General features: G+C 37.0%; 1 protein-coding gene across 1 annotated transcript in view; it reads left to right on the forward strand.

Moving 5' to 3' along the window:
• Positions 1 to 18,399: 18,399 nt before the first annotated feature.
• The window catches only part of grin2da (glutamate receptor, ionotropic, N-methyl D-aspartate 2D, a), a 173,531-nt gene continuing 170,722 nt past the window's right edge, over positions 18,400 to 21,208 (forward strand). Inside the window, exon 1 of the mRNA XM_016677562.1 lies at positions 18,400 to 18,732. The gene's annotated coding sequence lies outside the window, so the exon portion shown is untranslated. The remainder of the gene's footprint in view (positions 18,733 to 21,208) is intronic.

Raw genomic sequence — 21,208 nt, forward strand, 5'->3', positions numbered from 1 at the left:
CAAAAGTAGACTTTGAGTTGAGAAAAAAAAAATCAAAGATCCTGACAATTAGAAAATAATATGAAATGTAAATGTTTTAACAAGTACATGTGATGTTTAAAGTCAAACACCAGCTGCACGATTCCAACTGCCAGGGTTTATCTCATGTTTGCTTTCAGCAATAAGTTAAAATTTGTGTGCAAACACTATCAAGTGGAAAGCCTGGGGTTTCTGTTTGCGCTCGATTCTGAACTAATATCCACAGTTTCCAGAATACTAAATAGTGTTTCTAGTTTACTTGAAAGTGTAAAGAAACTATGGTTACTGTAAAAAATTACATACAACATCAATAATTTTCTGGGGATTAATAAATGCCTGGAGTACAAAATGTATAAAGGTGTCCAGATTTAGTAATCAGACTCATGGAGACAGTTTTTGCAGGTATATTTTATTCCTTTTTCAACCTTTTTATTTATCTTGAAACTGCTTTGTGCTTTCACTTTCCAAAGCTCTCTCCTGTCAACATCGCTGTTTAACTAGTTAATTTTGAATCCTGAAACACATTTGCTTGATTTAATCGAGGTACAAAATAATCTTGGCTACCCCAAATTAGACTTTAAATGATTCTCTAACAAGACCCATTAAATTGTTGACATGGAGAAAATTTAATGAAGGAAATTGCCTAATACTAATCGTTAGTTGAGTTAAAAGAAAATAAAAATTCACTTTCATGGAAAAAAAGCATTTTAATTTCACACCATTTTGCTTTTTATGACTTCTTTTGAGATCAAAATGATGTGTCTGACAAAATGTATTTCTCCACTTGCCATTTCTTTAATTTTGCACGTGTGTGCAGCCAGCCTCTTTTATTTTTAACCTCGATAACGATGTGATCATTGTTGCATCAGCCAGCAGTATTATGTTGCCATGTTCTGTTATCTGTAGCAGTGACTGGAAGTCACAAAAACTTAATGTAAAGTAATTTGTAGAATAACTGGAAAAATGGTGTCAGAGTAGAACTTCACTATTAGATTATCCACTCCACATATTTAGTCCTGTCTGCATATAAGACATTTATCCAGAAGGACTTAATGTTGTTAATGTGTGCAGTGGCAGATTTCAGTCCAGATTGGTGTTGTTTTTGAACTGTTGTGGTGTAAAACCAATTCCACTGTGGGCAGTGACACCAGTGGGTCAGCAGTTCCCAGCACCCTCTATGGTTCTCGGGTTATTCCTGAATGTTCAAACCATTTTCTTTTCGTCTCAGGGTGACATTTTGTTTCCGTTTTAAAATCCTGTCAAAGCTGAAAAACACCTGAATGAAGTGATGACCTTTTTTAATTCTACAATGTTTCTACTGGTCATTCTAATGAGTGCTGCTGTTTGGACCCTTTTTGTGCTCTTAAAGAAGACCAACATTTTTTTTTTTTTTAGATTTTTCTGCTTAGAATATGCTTGTGCTAACTTTGTGATTGTATCAGATTTAGCAAAGAAAAGAGATGTGTTTAATGTTGCAATAGTCTCATTTGTTTTTTGTTAAATTCTTTGACCGTACTGGCCACATGTTTGGTAAAGTTGCTACTGAAAATGATTTTGACAGTCATATTGAATAATTAAAATGTTATTCAGATATCCAGATTAAAAAAAGACACAGCACAGAAAGTCAAATAAAGCAAGCAAGGCCTAAATTATGCAAAGGAGGTGTGAATCAATATGATGAAAGCATCCTTAATATGTGTTTTCCACTTTGGCTGACTTTGAAAGAATCACACGTGTTCTTTTACAAGATAAGACAAATGAACCGTGCCTCATGTTTTATTCAAAATCTAAGCCAGTGCATTTTCGCCTGAGTCTGAACTAGATCCACATCTGTGACCACTTCTCGGCCAAAAAAATAGAAGAAACATCTGAGCCAATTTGTCCAGGACATGACCACTTCATTGGAAATCAAATCCATCATCCTCACTATTAGCTGCAGGGGGACTGGAGTGTTTCATTAGAGAAAAAGCTGTCCTAAAGTGCTGTGAAAAAGTGCTTGTCCACTTATAGATTTCTTCTGATTTTTTTTTTGTTATGGTTAAATATTTCAGATTAGATTTTCAAATGACATTTCCATTTCTTAAGTAGAAAGAAAAAGCTATCACAATAATTCATCCCTAACCTTTAAAAAGTGGTTGTGCAATCCTTGGTGGCAATCACATCAGGCATTTTTGATCTAACACAGAGTCGCTGTAAAGACTCTCTGTTCCACTCTTCTTTGGAAAATGACAATTTGAGCCATGTTGGAGAGTTTTTGAGTAAAAAAAAGGCATATTTAAGTTTACAGCGAGCTAACTTTGACTAGGCCACCTTAAGAGATGCAATTGGTAATGTGCTTCAGATCACTGTCCTGCATAATCCAAGTAATTTTTTCATTGTTTAATTGTAAACAGTGACCTTAACTAAACAAAGTGAGGCAATCAATACTGAACATGTTAAGCAGAGGCTCATCGCTGTTCCATCGTCATGTGGATGAAGGCTCATTTGCTGGAGTCCCAAATCCTTTGAACTTCATCTGTTCTTGACTTGTATTTTCTTTAAAAATGAATGTAATATGATCTAATCACAATCTTTTAGCCTGTTTCTGGCTCTGAGAGACGTTCTATGTAAGTAATTTCTTGATTCTGCAGACCTGGCAGTAATCAGGGTCTTTCTGGTGAAACTTAACCCTAATAATTGCTAAAGACAAGTATTTCATAATTTAACTGTCATGAGTTAACAGGTTTTTTTTTTTTTAATTTAGCGACTCTGTTTTTCTTTGTTTTATCAGGCACAGTTGATTTGGGGGCTTTTTTCCTCTCAATGAATTAAATTATCATTTTAAAATGCATTTTATTTGCTCTGGTCATATTTGTGTGACATCAGTTCATCTGATGACTTGAAACAAGGAAACCCAGTAAAAATTAAAATCCGAGGAAAACCTCCCCTTTTCCCCCCAGAGACTTCACAAAATCACGATTACAAACCAATATTTTTCAATTAGCTCCACTCCATTTATTTATATTGTGCCAATTCACAACATGTTAATTCAATTCATGTTCAGTTTATTATTAAAATTCCATAATCCAATCTCAAATGTTTGAAACTGGACCTGCTTAATCAGACTAAAACCAATCATTAATCATTTATTTCAGAAGAGTGTGGGAGAATGTCTTCGTGCCAGGAAGTAGAATGAGTCTGAGCAACACAACTGAGCTGTTGTAATGTCCCAAAGTTGTCAACAAATTCTCACTCTGAGTGTAAAAGCGTGTCCTGTCTTCAGTCCTCAAGAAGCCCTTTGCATGCTTACATAAAGACTTAAACAGCTCTGCTCCTTCAACACAAGTTAAAGGAGCAGGTTTATGCTCAAAGCAGTCTTGTGAACCTTATTCTTATATTATTCTTATAGCCTGAATTGCATTTTTTATGAAGCTATAAAAAAACACAAGCACACAGACACTAAATACACAGATCGACATGTGATGTCCTAAAGTGAAGGCATTATTGGGGAACTAGGATAATGTGAATATGAAAGATATGAAGAAATGAAAAGGAAAATAAGATCAAAATCCAGAGCCTAATAAAAAATCTAATACCTGTGGTAGAAATTGAAATTCTGGCTGCATGTACCTGTTTAGACAACACACAGCTTTCTTGCTCCAGGACCTTGTCGTGTTCTGTGATTAAAGCAGCCTTGAGCTCCTTCCACATGGTGAAATCATAGTGAAGCTAGAGAGAGTTGTTCAAGCCATCTGTCTCTTTAGAAACGCCTTGGCATCCATGCTAAATGCCTGCCACGTCCTCAGAGGTTGGGAATTTAGACAATTTCCTGCAGCATCTGTGGCATGAGGTGAATGAAAAATGGGAAAACCTCCAACTTCCAATTTTCTGATTCCCAGATCCTTTAAATTAATTAAAAATTAATCAGGTAAGTTTAAAGTCAGAAAACTGAGAATTCAGTTGGCATGCAATTTATTTTCTTTATGTGGCTTTTATCTTGTTATAGGAATTGATCTAGTAAGCTGGGAGGCCCCAGGTCAGGAACTGCAGTGCATTGCAAATTATTCATATCCTTTATGCAAATGGAAAAACACCACCTAGCTAAATAATGACCCCAAAATATACAACAAGAGTAACAAAGGAATGGTTTAGATTGAGAATATTCAAGAGTTACACAAAAAAAATCTGTTTTTATTGTTTTATTATGACATTTAGTTAAAAATGTCAACCAAATTATTTAGAGATAAAAGCTCCTCTGAGCTGGTAACACTGGTGAAAACCTAAACTACATTTTTGTAAATGTCTACAACTAAAATATTTTCATATAACTTATTAGTTAATGCAGTAAATGTTTATTTCAGCCTCATGCTAGAAATTATCTACCCAAAGAACTAAAGTACAAGTCCAGATTCTGAGATTATAAGCATATTTCTTTATTCAAAATGAGTTCATTTCAGAAGTTTTTGCTTCACATAAGTTTGTTGCCCATCCAAACAAGTGTAAGCTCCACACATAGTCCTCTCTTGACAGGATCTGTCAGACCTCTGCCTCCTTCACCCCACTGCTTATCCACACAGATGGCACTCAATGAAACAGATGAAAACACTGCAGCTTACAGGAGCTTTTGATCCTGTTAGAGGTGGAAGAAATGTGATAAATGGTAATTATATTTCAATCATATCATCAGATAAGTTACACAACTTTGGGCTTACTTTTTAAAACATATTCCTATATGGTAGTATTGTAAAAAAATATGTTTATTGATCTGGCAAGGCTTAGTTGTAGTAGGCAACACCATTGCCTGTCTTCAAGTGAATTAGTTAAGTCTGCAAGACTGAAGTGGCCTGAAAAGTAAATAAATTGAGTGGAAAAAACTGACATAGAAAAACTGAGAGTTTTGAAAATAATGACAGATGCGCCCACATTGCCATCCTGACTAGTTCTTATGAGTCACTACATGTCCTTCCCTGATTCGTCATTCCCCTGTCAGGTGTTCATTGCAACAAAGCAACAAACTCTATGCTTCCCGTTGCTTCCACCACACCAACACTCAGACGTTTGTGTTCTTTGACATTCATCCACATTCATTCCATCACATGATATAATCCAGACCCATAATCTTCACATTTTGGTTCTTTTAGTTAACGCTTACAGTTTACTGTACTCGATTACCAACAATAGTTCTGACTTTGGAGGGATACGATTTGAAGTTGTGTTTTTACCTCCTGTTTTAACTTGAAATTACTTTTGGGGCAAAAGTTATGAACAGTGATAAGTGAAATTATTTATACCACTTTAATTTTTCTCAGATTTAGCTACATTCAAAACATACATTTAAATAAATATTTTTAGCACGTTTTGTAATGACCAGAATAAAGCAGTACTTAATCTATTCTGCCGTGGCATAAATTCTTATGCCACAATCTTTAGATGAAATGTGAAACAATCCTTGAAGAAATCCTGCCACAGGTCGAATTTGATTTGAAATTTAGTCTTTCTTTTTTTTTTTTCTTTTTTTACCTTTTATACATCCAGAACATACAGGCAGAGCTACAAAGAGGTTTAGATCAAACTGCATTATTGTGTTAGAATGGCCCAGTCAAAGCTCAGGACTGAAATAGCTATTTTGAAAAGACAAATGGATAAAAACTTCACGTTTCTGGATTTGCAAAGATCTAGAAACGTGAAGTAGTTTCACTTTTAAGCAGTCTTTTTCCTTCTGTTTCACAATTCCTTATTCCTTTCTGTTTGAATACATAATAATATCCCTCCAAATACATTGAAATTGTGGTTACAATATGAAAATGTAAATAAGTTTAAAGAATTAAAACATTTTTGGGAAAAAAGTGGTGCGATATCTATGAGTAATCTTCCATTTCTGATATTTGTGTCACGATAGCGTGATCAGTGTGCAGTTTGTTCATACAGCCTAATAAGTTAAGTTATTCTTATAGCAAGTGCGACAGCCTGTATGATGCAAGTAAGCCAACACCACCCGCACAGATTTCTGTGCTTTTATTACACTTGTCAGATGAGTCCCTTCTGTAAAGTGTGTGCTTGAAGCCATCTGTGGTGTGTCCTCTCTCTGCTCGATGACCCTCAGAAATGAGTTGCTTATAAGATTGGTTAGTTTATGCAATCCACAAATCAACATGTGCTTTTGATAAAGTGAAGTAGGCCTGCTATCATTCTTGCCCTAAAATTCAGTCTCATAGATTAGACCTGCCATAAATCCTGAGTATGCTTCAGTTAGTTTTACTGTCAACAAGATCAACAATGAGTCCATATAAAAGATGAATATCAAGGGCATTATGTTTGGGAAACATTTGTCACTGACAAGCCAATTGAGGAATCAAGTAGTCATTTTTCATCACTGCTGCTGATTAATACAGTACCTTCGAACAAAACAATCCCTTAAACAAGAACTACGAGTTACAATTCTTATCATTCCAGTCAGTCTACTGAAATTTTAATAGCTACTATACTACAGGTATGTAAGATTTTATCTGTTTTATAACCAATGTTAGAAAAGCTGGCTGGATGTTACTACCATCGTCAGCGTGCAGTGATTATGAAGGGATCATGAGGCATCAGATGAGAATCTGCATGTGTTTGGTTTTCACAACTAACTGTCGGTGATGTCTCACTCGGACTGGTCCTGAAAAACAAACTCGCACTTCAAGAAAAATTGTGACAGCACATCAGATGATTTCTATTATTATTCATTTCACCGTGTGGGAGAATTGGAAACCTGAGATCATTATAAAACATCTCATCTGGCTTTTAGCACATTGCGTTTGCATTTTTTGTCTGAGAAGAAATTTAATCCTTATCTAATTGTTTGTGTAGAGTACCAGACCCAAATGTAGACAACAGAGCAGCTGAGTTGCTTATAGGATTTATACAAACACTTTTGACAAGAAAATAAAATCTCAGTCGTGCTAAATATATTAGCCTCGAGGTTTTTCAGGGATTTGAAATACTTTTTGACAAAGTAAAACAGATAAATGATAATGTAGAAATTTTGCAGAAGTCAAACATTTTTAAGAACAGAAATATCGTGTGAGCAAATTCCAGTAACTCTTACACATTGAAAATGTATAAAAGCAACATTTAAACTCATAGCGGGATTGATAATAGTTGTCTACACTATCAGATGAAAAATAGAGTATCTATTTGCCACTACTCCTTCAGACTAGTGGCAGCAGTCTGGTGGTATTTGCTAATTGATGAGCTTTTGCTGAGCTTATCATAGGAACTACTTCTTAGTCCAACAGTTCCATCCAGTAGCATTATGACGCATCTTCTTAAAGAGACAGACGCTCAATTTTACAGGATTAACTTGCAAAGTCAAATTTCTTTTTAAAGTCATGTCTGAGCATTCTTTTATGAAATAAAAGTAACAGTTATTTCATTGTGCTATAAACTGAAACTATGTATCTTGACAATACATAATACTGCCTCTTTAAGTGGAAGACGACTGGATGTCTTTTCTTTAACAATTTGAGTCTTGCGCAAATGGCCTTGTCAGTGTTTAGCATGCCTGGATGTCAGGTTTATAAACTGTAGTTACAATTATCACACTATTGGAGTCATTAATGTGGCAACCAGGATGTGGCCCTGCCCTCTATTCAGCTCAGTGTTTGGTAATTGTTGCACTATGAGCCAAACATGCCTACAATGATCCCGTTTGAGTTGTTTTGGTCTCATGTCCAAAGGTGCTGAAAACTGCCCAGGGAGACAAGTCAAGGCTGCAGAAGAGGTGCTAGAAAAATGGAATTTGAAGCCAGCTCTTTTGTTTTTCATATAACTTAAACTTATTTTATTTCTCTCTCAAACCACAAAGAAGTTCAGTTGCCTTCTATGTAAGGCAACTGAATTAGGATTCAGCGATTTGTTTACTTTTTAACCTTTTTCATTAATCAGTCTGATTCTCAGTGCTTTTGGCTAAAGAAATCATTTATTTATTCTCATGCATTTGTGGTTGCCAGCATATGATTGTTTCCATAGTTTGTAATGTAATAACTGTAATTTATCCTCCCCAGGTGAATTAATTTTGCATTGAGCCTCTTATAATTAAAAATATGCAAGCGCTGCTTTACTTTGTAAATTGTAATCCTCTCTATAAATTGAAAATCCTTTAAAATAGGGCAGGAAAGCCTTTTGTGTTTTCCATGGCAGAATTCCAACGTAATCCATTTTTCCTGTCAGCAGAGTACGTTGCTTTGACATTCACTTTGTTGTCTGAACTTACTAAATTTCAGTGTGCTCTATTCATTGAGCACAGGCAACACACACATCTATACACTCCGCTCTCATAAACATCTCCACGAGAGCTTGATTTTGTAGAGTTGGATCAAAATACTGAGGGTTCCAAGAAACTTCCAGAAAGCAGTGCATATCCGTCCTCTCTAGGTGACCAATAACAGATGAGTTGTGTTGGTCTGTGCTCACTAGCCTTCTGTCTCTCCGTCCTGGCAATGTTCAGGCGACTTGATAAATGTGACCAATTAGGAGTGAATATGTGAGTCAAACCTGATAAGTCTGAATATAAAAAAAAAAAACAAAAAACAGCAGACATCCGACCACACATTCGTCAGTGATTCATGCTGTCTGAGCATTTGTTTCATCGTACTGTTAGCAAACCCACATGGAACACATTTTGGTGTTTAAAAATAAAGCATGTGCATTTTTCTGATTCTCAGCATGACTTTGATAATTTGAAGGTTCTGTCTTTTTGTGAGCTCATGTATTGATGTTTGCCAGGTATTTTTTATTTTTTTTGCTATTTAAAAAGCTGAAATGTGTGGCGTGTACATCTATTCAGTCCCCTTGAGTCAGTAGTTTTGCTTCAGACACTGGTGCATATTTTTGAGGTTGCCTTACAAGATTTGCAATAACTGCTGCAAAGCATTATTAACAGACGGGCTGCAAGCTTTATCATGCTTTACAGAGTAAAATACTCTAAGCTATTTTACTGTTTCGTGGTGTTATTGGACTGGCAAGCAAAATGCTCAGAGAGACTTAACATTTCATGTCGTACTGGTCACAGAAACAGGTGCCAATGGTACTCTGGAGCTAGAGCGAATACATCAGTTCAATCCAGGAACAAATAAATGGAGAAGAAGGCTTAAACACTGACAGCAAGTGATTGGTGGCATGGATAAAAGGTGACTGATAAACAGGTGAATTGTGTCTGGAGGAGCTAAACAAACAGATAGGCTTAACTAAAGGTGACCTACAAAAAAAGTGAATCATATAATTCATCCAGCAATAATTCATCCTTGATGCTTCGGAGTAATCCAATGTGTCAGTTTCTTGACCCAGAACTTATCAGGATCAGAGCTGTCCTCTTTAACAGCAAACGGAGCCCTCTTCTCTTGACAGAAGGCAAATGGCAAAACCATCTGGACTGAGCTCCACAAAATCCTTGGTGCGCAACAATCCACAACCTCACACCTGCAGTTCAATCAAGCCTTTCTTGACTTTTTTGGGAAATGGCTACAAACAGTGAAAACCTGCTGTGCAAGACAGCCAGAATTAACTGTTAGCAAGAGCAAACTGACCGACTCCTTTGACTCTATGTTTTCTTTCTCACCTTACAAGGTTTTAATAAATTTATTACTGCTTGTCCAGACTCTTGTTAAAATATTTCTTTCCATGATAAACCAAAGATTGTAAAACAAAATGAAGAAGTCCAAGGACGAGTGGAATTGAAATCTACCATTCAGGATGAAATACAACAACCGAGGAGTATTTCTGGATGATCTCCCCAACGACAAACTGCCAAGCGGATGTCTTAGGCAGCAGAAACCCAGAGACAAGCCTGAGAATGATGCATACCACTGACAGATTGAGGAAGTGGCTGATGTTCTCCACCAGAGACCAGCTCGTCTGGTAGAGGACTTGAGCTTAAAGTGAAACTGTATCCACTGCTCACATGGTTGACCACTTTTCCTCTCCATGTGTTGAAATGTCATACGATGAACAATACATGTATGTATTCATTGGAGCAAAGTGTCATGTGAATAGAAGAGAAATAATAATGTGTCAGACACATCAATGGTGCCTGATATTTATCTTTTTACTGCATCATTAGTACACAGACAGAAAGTAAATAAGTTTACTGGCCATATTAAATGGTATTAAATTACAACTTGATAGCCATATTTTTACAAGCCTTATGCATAAATCACACTTGTTCATCTTCAAAAAAAAAGTCACTAGTCAATTTAATGAAATGTAAAATATTTTGTTTAATGTTCAAAAGAAATCTGTTTTACAGCTGTGGCTCAATCCATGTCTAATCTGGACAGACACGTTGAACATGGAGAGAAAGCTCTTCTTATTGTATTTTTAAACCTTAACATTTTTTTTTCTTTTGCTACGTTGACATTTCTCTAACCTTCCAGAGTTCTGGTCACTGCTATCAATGGTGTCATTTGGCTGTTCCTCAGACATTCAGATTGTGCTCTATGTCGATTCTTGTGATGCTAATTTCCTTCTCAGTGGATTTAAGTCCATAAACTGGGGCAAACTGATAAGCTCTTAAATGTCATAGAGAGCACCAGCAGGACACATTCAGGCTCACATCAACCTGCTTGGTTTTATGAGTCAATATCTACAGAATTTAGATACATTTTAAAAAAATAAAAATAAAAAATAAAAATGTCATGTATGTAGTTGTTACACAGATTGTGATATTTTCAACATTTTCTTACTATGGTAATTAAAACAATGAAATTAATGAGAGAAATATTTGTATAACTTAACTCTTCTGGTTGCTCTGTCCTATGAGGTGCAGTCTCTGAGTAGACTGCTGAGTTGACAGTTGCTCAGCAGACTGTCACTGTCACCCTCTACAACCAGGGTAAACCACAAAAGGTCATTTTTAGAGACACATACTATTACAAATTGCTGTTTCCCAGCATACTAATGGAAAATTGACTGGACTTGAAAGGTAGAGCTAAAAAAGTTGACCAAGCAACAAGAAATGCACATTTTATTTTTACACCAGGCACTTTCTGACGATGGTAAATTCCCCAAAAGAAACACTTGAAATAATGTATATCACTTTGTCAATGTGTATGTTTTTATATTTATTTATATGTGTTTAAAACTAAGTAGTACTTTTGCTGAATGTGTGTTGATTCCCATGTTCTCTCCTTTTTAACTTCTGTAAAGCATTTGTGGTACGTCAGTGCATGATTGATTGATTTGTGCACTGATTAGTTTTAATGAGCTATGTGTATAGTGAAGTCTGTAAGCGGGCAGAAGAAACTCAACAATTCAAATGAACTGCTTACAAGCATATGTAAACTTTTTTGTACTCGGGTCAAGCTGTTTAAACATTTAAAAACAAAATGCGAGCATTCCATCATTTTATAATGTTTTTTATAATATCCCTTGAATACCTATATATAAATACCACAAATAAATTTTCTGTTTTGAGATGAAAGATCAGAAATCCATTAGAAAAAAAATAGGCAAAGTAACAACCAACTGAAATTAGCTTCTACTTTTGGGTGACTGCTTTTTGTCATAAATAAATGTGAAGAGCTCTATCTTGCAGGGGAAACTTGGAATAGAGTCTCTGCATCCAAAGGATACAGCTGAGGTGATTTGGTCCTGTTATTAGAATTTCCAGAAGCTTTCTGGGCGCATCTCACTCGGAGGAGACCCCCGGGCAAACTCCTAACCCCCTGGAGGGACTACACACCCCTCTTCGCCTGGGGATGTTTTGGGATTTCTCAGAATGAGCTGGAGAGTCATTCAGGATGGCTCTCCAAAGTCAGGTTTCACTAAGTCATCAGTCAAGTTTGGAAACTAACACGGAAAAAGTTTCTGCAGAGCAAGAGTTACATCTCTATGTTATTACTAACAATTCTACTTGTTTGTCAGAATCTCCCATCCCAAGTCGGTATCTATTGCGCTAATTTCTATTACTCTGCATACTTTTTTGTCATCTCATTGTCCGCCTTTGGTCAATCTTTATATACAGTAAATTATCTATGTGTTGCCATGGTTAGTTTATAAAATAAAATAAATCACCCAAGACTGAAGGTAAAACTGACTTTTAATTTCAGAAGAACTATTGATCAAGATCATTTTAAAAGATTATAATAGTTTGACTTTAGAGAAAAAAATCATTTAAACAGCGTTGTGGAAAAAAAAGGTCATTATGGACACCACAAAAACTTAAAACTATAATCTATTTTATTAAAGTGGGGAAAATAAAATAAGAAAATACACTGAACCAAAGGAAACAATTCTTTAATACAGAATCTATGAATGGATTATACATCTTCCTTATAGTTCTTCCTGTTAGTCAAGAAGGATTTTAATTTTTCTCTGGGACACCGGACAGTTTTTTTTCCAGACACATCTCTTGTTAGCTTCTGAAGATACATCAGTCCCATACAATATGTCTCACAAGCCGCTTTATGTGGGGTTTCATTACAAACTCATTTCTTGGGTAAAAGGCAAAAGGCTGTTTTCAGATGAAGGTTCTTCCCCATTATGCTTAGCTTCAGCAGGTCAGAAGTAAATGGAGCATGTTTGGATACATATTTCATGGTCGTCATCCAGCCTCAAGGTACCTTAGTGAACAACCACAAGGATTACCTTTGCTTCTTTCTGCAGGTGTGATGTTTTACTTTATGTCTTGTGGCAGTGCTGTCCTCAGTTTCACTACATTGCATCTATTTAAAGACTGAAATCACCTTGAACCTTAGCCTATCCTCATATGCTATCTGTTAGGTGAGTGTGATTCACCCTCACCCTTCTGCCAGATGGATTTATATTTGTGTATACTTCTGTAACTTATATTCAAATGAAAATAAGATAAATATTTCTTTTCAGTCCTAGTTCTGTGGAGACTTGACACGGAATTTATTTTTGCTCCAGTTATAAGATCACAAATGTTAATATAGAACTAATTTTAGCTTTTTATTTTTATTATTTTATTTTGATGTTTAAACCTTCAGTCAGATGCATAAGTGGTTTAAAAGCAGGTTACAGTGCTTAGAGAAACCTTTATGCCTACTACAAGCAATTGAAGAAAATGGAAATGTCAAATGACAGAATAGAACAGAAGATACAGGCTAAGATCCAATTATATATTTTTTTCCTTTTGAGAAAGTAAATATAAACAGACAAAAAAGCTAAAATATCCAAACTGAAGACAGACAAAGAAATCACATTCTCTGAAAAGTACAATGTAAACATGGACAATGAAATAGCACTGATAGAGATAAAATATATATGTAGGAGGGGGAACTTTAGAAAAACTGTAGGTGATTGTCGATTAGCAAACACAGACCAAATGTGACAGAGCAGAACAGGACAGAGAAGCAAACTGTGGTTTAAATACCAGACAAAAGAAATTGCCAGAATGCAGAAAGAAACCCAGAATGTGAGTAAACAAAAAGTGGCATGTAATAAAACCAAGTCTAGTCCAAATTAAACCAATAATTGTTATGACAGAATGAAGATAAATTTACATTTTAAACCTATCAACATTTAAAGAGAACCTCATTTCCTACTTCTAATGTTTTTTTTTTTTTCTTTTTGGGTTCCACGGCTCATCTTTGTCTCATGCAACATCACATAAACGACACAAACTTCTCTACGCTTTTTCAAATTGTTACTGTTTCACTGCATGTCATGTTATGTGAAGCAATGTGTAGCCTGGTCTGATGAAACACCAAGTCATACTGTGTGTTACAACTACACAATCACACCATTTCATTCTGTGTAGTTTGACAGAATGGGGAAAAATGGTAATATCCATCTGACATGTACAACTTGGGGTTGACTAGCCACTTATCTGTTTTCATTGTGGCTGGGGAATGTCTCAGTCCATATCTCTTGCTAAGTCAAAAGTTGCCATGGTGATGTCGCAGTAGGTCTTTTAAAAATACATCTCAGCCAAAAAACTATACTTGACATTGTCTTATGACGTCCATCACAACCAAAACTTTCTATCGTTACAAATATTAAATATTCCTGCTTTGAACTTGGAGAGTGCTCACTAGTAGCTTGAGAAAAATAAGGATGGTCGAATCATATGTTGATGCAAAACTTGAAGACCCACCATACATTTGTGACTTGTCTTTAAAGTCACCTGAAGGTATGAAGGGATGAGAAGCTGTACATTTAAAGAATTGTGCTTGTTTTCAAAGACAGGAGTCCTGACAATTTTAATGATGGTTTCAAGTAACAAAAAACAAGGAACCATATTATTTTAGATATTAAAAATGTCTCATCTATAAGAAGTAGTAGCTACCTTCTCCATGGTATCTAACTGCAGCATTGTCTGCTGGGTGGTGGCACTTTCTATCATTTTCATAATCTTGGGGGTTTTATGTACCACAGCATCAGTTTAGAGCATTTTGCAGCAGACCCACTGCTTTTTCATCTTGATTGGAGAATGATGGGTGCCACCCTGCTGATACATCCAGCTGCATTCAATGAGGTTGCTGTGGAATCAATCAGAAACAAAAACTCTAGAGTTTACTTGCATGTGTGCATGCTGCCACTGTAAACGATCCCCTCTGTTATCTGATAGGTGAACATCAGTGGGGAAAAAAGTAATGTACTTGTTCCCTGCAGGTCAGCTCAAAGGCATTCCAGCTTAACAACAGCTCTGTTGCTCCCAAGCCCAACCCATTTCATGCATCCTCATTCTGTATATTCATGTATATTTTTTTTGTTGCAGTTGCTACAGAAAATGTGAGCTTCTACAGACTGGTTTTGTTGCAGCTATTTATTTGACAGTCTTACTGAATATTTGAAGGTTCTGTTTATTTATAAAGGAGTTTTATTGCTGTTTGATTCCTGTAGACAGCCTGCAGACCAGCTACAGTCACAAAGGTTTGCTGTTGTTAGCAAGGCAGAAAACAAAATGGTTATTTATTTTATTACACTTTTGTGGCACAACCCACCTTTGTTTAGAGTTTTAGATAGGAAAGTTGCAGAGCAGAGAGGGCAAGGCATGTCGCAAAGGTCTTGAGGTCAGGAATCCAAATCCTGCAAGCAAGTAGTCTCTGAAAATTGGGGATTCTTTTCTATAGCTACACCAGCACCTCATGCTGAATAAATCTAAAATGTACATTTTAACACTTGTTTTACTTTTTTATATTCTATAAATGAATCAGAAGAGAAAAATAAATTATCTACCCACTGCGCACACTTGGAACCCTATCAGACAACTGCATATCTGATTTTGTCAGTGATGTAGGAATGGGAGATTTCTAGTATTGCTAAAATGTCACAGCAATGACCCAATAACATTGTTTGATCTTATATTACTCTATGCAGACACTCTCTCTGCAGTAATGAAGATTTGCTTACTATTCACTTGAATTAAGTTATTTATGTGGCCCTTCAGGGTCAATCGTACTGAAGAGAAAACTCGATTTTCATTTCCAGATCACATCATGTAGAAAAGAAATAAAATGAGATCAAATTTGATCACAGCAAATGTAATGTACACCGTATGGTTACAGTAAAACACTAAATGTTACATTCTCCCTCCCAATACATAAGCAAAAAAGCATCAAACTAGAAACACATACATCATAGATGTCAGTTTGATATTTTGCAAAATAGGCATCATTTCATCATGTCCAAACTGGGCTTAGTTAACTAGTTTTACTTATAAGTTGTCAAAAATTATTGTGGTTAGAAATATCTTCCATGTTTGGCAAAATGATGCAATGGTACAGGGATGTGATTCTGTTTACTAAGTCCTATTCAGGGTGTTTTTCTGAACATCTGAACTCTCTGGTTTACTTGCACCCTGGCATGCAGGGCTTTTAGGGGCCAGAAGTTGAATCCCAGTGTCCAATTTACCACCACAACACTGCAGTGTAAACAACACCCAAAATGTCTCCCCGTCAGTGCTTCTGAGCTATCCTCTGATAATTAGGGCCTATTTTTACATGTCTGTGAGCCGGCTACCTGGCCAAGTGACTGCTGCCATCTCTTTTCTATGTTTAAGCCAGGATGCATGTCCAGAGGCAGCTGGGTTAAAAAAGGTATTTAGGAGAAGAAAAAGAAAAAAGAAACACCTCATGGGAATCTTATTTTTTCTGTCTTTATCTTTTTTCTTTCTTTCAGAGAAATGAAAGTCCATAACGGACTGGTGGAAGATAAAGGCAGAACTCATAGATCTACAGTTCTGTAAATGGTTGAGACCAACTGAGGCAAGCAAGAGCTCTTTCTCCCCTTTAGTGCTAATATGACAGCATTCTGTCACTACATGATTCTGAAAAGTCTCTGGAACAATAAATCACAATTTTGTTATAATTGATATGAAAAACAAGGCAAATTATGTGTTGGTGTGAATGATTTGTTCTTTAAGCTAAGGACTGAATCTGTAACTAGGTGGGAGAATGTGAAAGGGAATGTGTAAAACAGTGAAGTGGAAGGAATGAAAGAGATGTAAAGGAAAAAAATACCAAGCAGTAATTATCATTGACTCCCCTCGGTGTTGGAAAGTGTCAGCGAGAACAAAGAAAAAAAAAATATTTTTTTTTTTTTGCTCCGTCACAATCAGGAGAAGAAATTGAAAAATGTTAAGTGCATGTTTTTATAAAGTAGTTCATCCATCATCTGTGAATGTACTGAAGGCTGATTAGAAATCAGCATCAAAACAAGAAGTGCATCAATATATGCGCAGCACCACATACAGGGAAAAAAAAAATAATCTAAGCAAAGAAACAAGGGAAATGAGGCTGGACTGGAGGTGAACTCAAAGCAAAACGCAGAGGGAGCAAAAATTCCTTTGCACAACTTAAGCTTAATTACATTCTGGAAGACTTTTTTTTTTTTTTTGTCTTTGTACGAGTTGTTCAGCTCTTTTAAAGTGTCTTTGAGCAGCAATTTGACTTTTTCTTAGTTTTTGTAAACATTTTCTCTTGGGAGTTTTATATTTAAAAAATAATCACATATTTTTTTGGTGCATTTGAAATGAAATGAAATTCTTTAAAAATGCTTTGTAGTCAAGAGACATCTTATAAGCAACAAATAAGCAGTTTTTCCCAATTCTTTTAGCTCTTTTTTAACAGTTAATTTGACAACAAAGAGAAAGACAAAGGTCTCCAAATGTCCAACAATTTTAAAATCGTATTGATAGGATGTTCTTGTCTTGCAGCTGGTCAACGATGTACAGTGTTTCCATGTCTTTGGTTAAATCTATTGAAGCACCAAAGATAACACGGTGTGTTAGCGATGAAACACTGGCACATGTAGGATTATTCATGTTGAGATAGTTTGAAATGAGCCTATTAGCATGGCTGTGATTTTTTTTCCTTAGTTATTTCAAAGAGATCAATATCCAGTTGAATAACAAAAAGAATCACAACAGGCTCTAAATACTAAACAGATCAACATCGTCTGACAAAGAAAACACTAAAAAAATAAGAAACACCTTGAAAGAATAAATGGGGCCCAAGAGACGCATCATCGTTTAGATTTATTTAAAGAGATTTTATGAGAAAGCTCAGCACAAATTATTAATCAAAGGAAACGTATATGTAGTTTTCAGGTTTTCACAAATAAAGCACTGAAAATGTGTTTTTTGAGTCACTGCTTTTATAGTCAACTGGGACCTCAAACATGTTTTTCTTCCTCCATCTTCTCATCAACTCTTCCCAGCTTTCCTGTCAACTGCTGAGAAAAATTATCAGCATGATTCTACCTCCACCATGCTTCAAGTCAGGAACATTTTCAGTCTGGTGTGTAGATGTCTGCAATGTAATCTCACAGAGGCAATAAGGAAAAACACACGTTTTATGTTTTTATTGGTAAAATAACAAAAAAAATAAAATAAATAAAAGAATCATTTTCTTTACTTACATGCTTCTCTGTTTTCTTCCATCCCAGGAAAATGTTTTTTTGTAATGTTACAAAATAGGAAAAGTTAATTAGTCAGAATAGTTTTGCTTACAAGGAAGGCTAAAGACTTTCACACAGGTCGTACTTGGGTATCAGATGCCATATTTATTTGAATTAAAACAAAGCCTAGTATTTCACACTTGCTCTTATTTTATTTATGTTTTTCGTGAGGTGTCCAACTAAATAGATACGCGATTATAGAGGTTCAATAGATTGAAGAAGGCGTGGAAATAAATATGGGAGACATGTCTGTATGTCATTTATAGGAAAAAGGGAGAAAGGAAAATAACATAAGATGCTTGAAGACACATTATAATTAAAAAAAGGAGGAAAGACCCAGTTACGTAAATGTGAAATGAATGATTCCAAACCGGCCAACTTAGTTTAGCATTCAACACGTGTCGTGAGGAAGTGATGAGGAGAGGGAGATGAAGGGAGGACGGAGAGGAGAGAGGGAGGTAGAGAGACGTTGCTAGGTGACGGAGCGTACATACTGAATTTTAACAAAATCACGGGAGAGGAGAGAGTGAGTGAGAGGGACAGAGAGGTAGCAGCAGCAACATGTAGCCTCGCTGAGTGGAGGAAAGGTCCAAACTGTGCGCGTCTGATTCCTTGCCCTGTTTTTCTTTTTTATTTTATTTTCTGGGGGGGACAACATGTTTCCGTTTCATCCCGGGGACATTATCCCGCAACATTAGTATTGATCCGGCTGCATGCCGCAGGAAATGTCCAGCGGAGGGATGGACAGATGGATTTTGGTGCACGGAGAGAAGAACTGGAGAGCAAAAAGAGAAGAGGAAGAAGAGGAGGAAGAGTGTGGGGCTGCTGAAAACAGTGAGTAAATTCTTCTGTCTGCTGTCGGACACTTGTTTTCCTCTCCCCCCCTTTGGGCTCTCACGTTTGAAGGTGAAAATGTTGCGCCACGTCTCGGAGAACTGTCTCCAGCTTTGCCCTTCACATTCCGGCTCTCCACTGTGTGATGCTGCTGCGTTTCTCTGGAGCCTCTCGTGCAGACTCTCCACCGGCTCGCGCTGTTACGGGCAGGACGCAGCCGGCCGGTGCGCGAGGCTTTGACCCCTATGTCATTGATGCGCACGCACGCTAAACTGCTCGTGTTTTTTTTTTTTTTTTTGCTGTCTTTCACCCCGACGCGCACACGCGTACAGACCGGTGTCTGGTCTGGTCCCTCCATCCCTCCCTCCTCTCCCTCCATTCCCCCCCATCCCTCCCTCCTCCTCACGCATAAACTCAGAGCATAAGTTCTAGTCAGTGACAGAAGCAAGCAGCTGTGATTCAGAGGTGACATTTCTGAAAAGCCGCATACATGCGCCTGCGATCAGCGCACAGACATTTGCATTCAGCAATTTCTCAGCCGGTTGTTGCGCATAGCTATCATATGTGAGTTATGGTTTTCTCCAGAAACCTCCCCCCTCCACCCCATTTTCCTCACCCCCTCCTGCTTTCATCCCTTCAGTGTTATTAGCTGTGGGGCACCTATCAGATCTGGGATCCGTCTTCTGGTGTTTGTGTGTGCGCGCATTAGCAGCTGGTGCACCAGCAAGGAACAAGCTGTTTGCGTGAAGATCACTCCTCAGGACAGACAGGGGAGACTGGGATTCAGAGCTAGGATAATTGACCATCCCTTTCCTTCCCTTCATCTTTCATTCCTTCCATCCATACATCCATCCTTCTCTCCCAATACTGCAAATACACACAGTTCCTCAAAGCTTGATGAGATAAAACACTTCAGGGATTGATGATGATGGTGCCATTTTGGTCGTGTGTTTGTGTGTGTGTGGGCCTGATTCAACAGTTTGTCTTCATGCTTCGCTTCAGTCCGCTGTGAATTGAATTTCCAGTCATGTAGCAAAAACACACTAATCATTCTTTTATTTCTTTACAGCTGCCTGTGTTAGTCTACATGGAGCAATATGGCAGAGTAAGAGCTCATGGCCAGCGTGGCATCAGCAGGAAAAATTGATATTTTCTTGGGAAAACAACAGGGCATGAAGTAATTATTTCTGGGAGGGCGGGAGGGTGCCTTTCTAACTCTGATACTCCCATGATAAAAACCTAAATTAGATTATTTTAAAACTTGTTCCAAATTTTGAAATTCAAAACTATGTATCCAAACAGTTGCATAGACCATTGAGAATTGCCATTTTGCACTTGGTTGTATGACCTTGTGACCCTTGCTGTAAAAAAACAAACAAACAAAAAAACCCACTCTGGCTTCACTGTCCTCTTGCTTCCTCCATTTTGATACTGTCAGCTGCTGAGCCAGCAGTGTTTTCCTGGTGTTTGGCCCATTCTAGACATCCGGTCTTCTGTAGAGCTGAACACTGTGTGACTGATAAAGATGGCTGCTTTCTGTCTGAGCTTGTCAAAGGCTGAAAGGCTTATCGCATATTCACGTTCACCCTCCCCTTTTCAAGGCCATTCACCACCAAGGTGAGTCTCTGGTCATCTGTGCAGAATTACTTCACAGGTGGAGTGTGAGCACAGCTTCCTTTTGTCATATCAGGTGCTTTGAAATAAATAATGATCAAGACATCAAGACAGTTGATGTCTTGATGTGTTAGAATGTAACTAAACGGTGGCAAAATACACTGATTAGGCATAACATTATGACCACCCACAAGTGATCAAGTGAGCAGTAACAGAACACCACAGTTTGTCACTGTTTGGCTGCATAAACTGTGGAAATAGTGTGGAACTTTGAAAAACGTTCCGAATCTCTGGGTTCTGAGATAAAAGTGGATGTTACATCATGTCTCAGAGAACTGTCTCCAGCTTTGCCCCTCACATTCCGGCTCTCCACTGTGTGACAGTTCATGTACCATATACCAAATGCATTGTTGCAGACCATACTGTACTTACTGAAGCAGTAGTGGTTGTGGCAACATTTAGCAGTGTAATGTGCCATGCTGAAAAGCAGAAATTGTTAAAAAATGGTTAGAGGAGCACAACAATGAGTTTGAGATGTTGACTTGGATTAGCAAAGAGTTATGGTCACCACTTACTAATATCAGCAATACCAGTGAATAACTTACTTTTATTAATTCAAAACCTACAAATTGAGATTGTACCATACCCTGTTCATGTCCCACTGGTTTGATCAGATACAAATTGACAGAAGCTCAAATAAACTATTTATTCTTGGGAGGTTCACTATTGGTTGGCAGCCATATTAAATTTGAATGAATGATTGCTTGAGAACCTCTGACTTTCCAAGTACAAATTCCTTCTTCTCTACAAGTTACTGTTAACATTTTATCAGTATCCTTTCCAGTGAAAAAACAAACTTTTT

Source organism: Poecilia formosa, unplaced genomic scaffold (assembly GCF_000485575.1).
Source record: "Poecilia formosa unplaced genomic scaffold, Poecilia_formosa-5.1.2 Scaffold158, whole genome shotgun sequence".
Classification (NCBI taxonomy): domain Eukaryota; kingdom Metazoa; phylum Chordata; class Actinopteri; order Cyprinodontiformes; family Poeciliidae; genus Poecilia; species Poecilia formosa.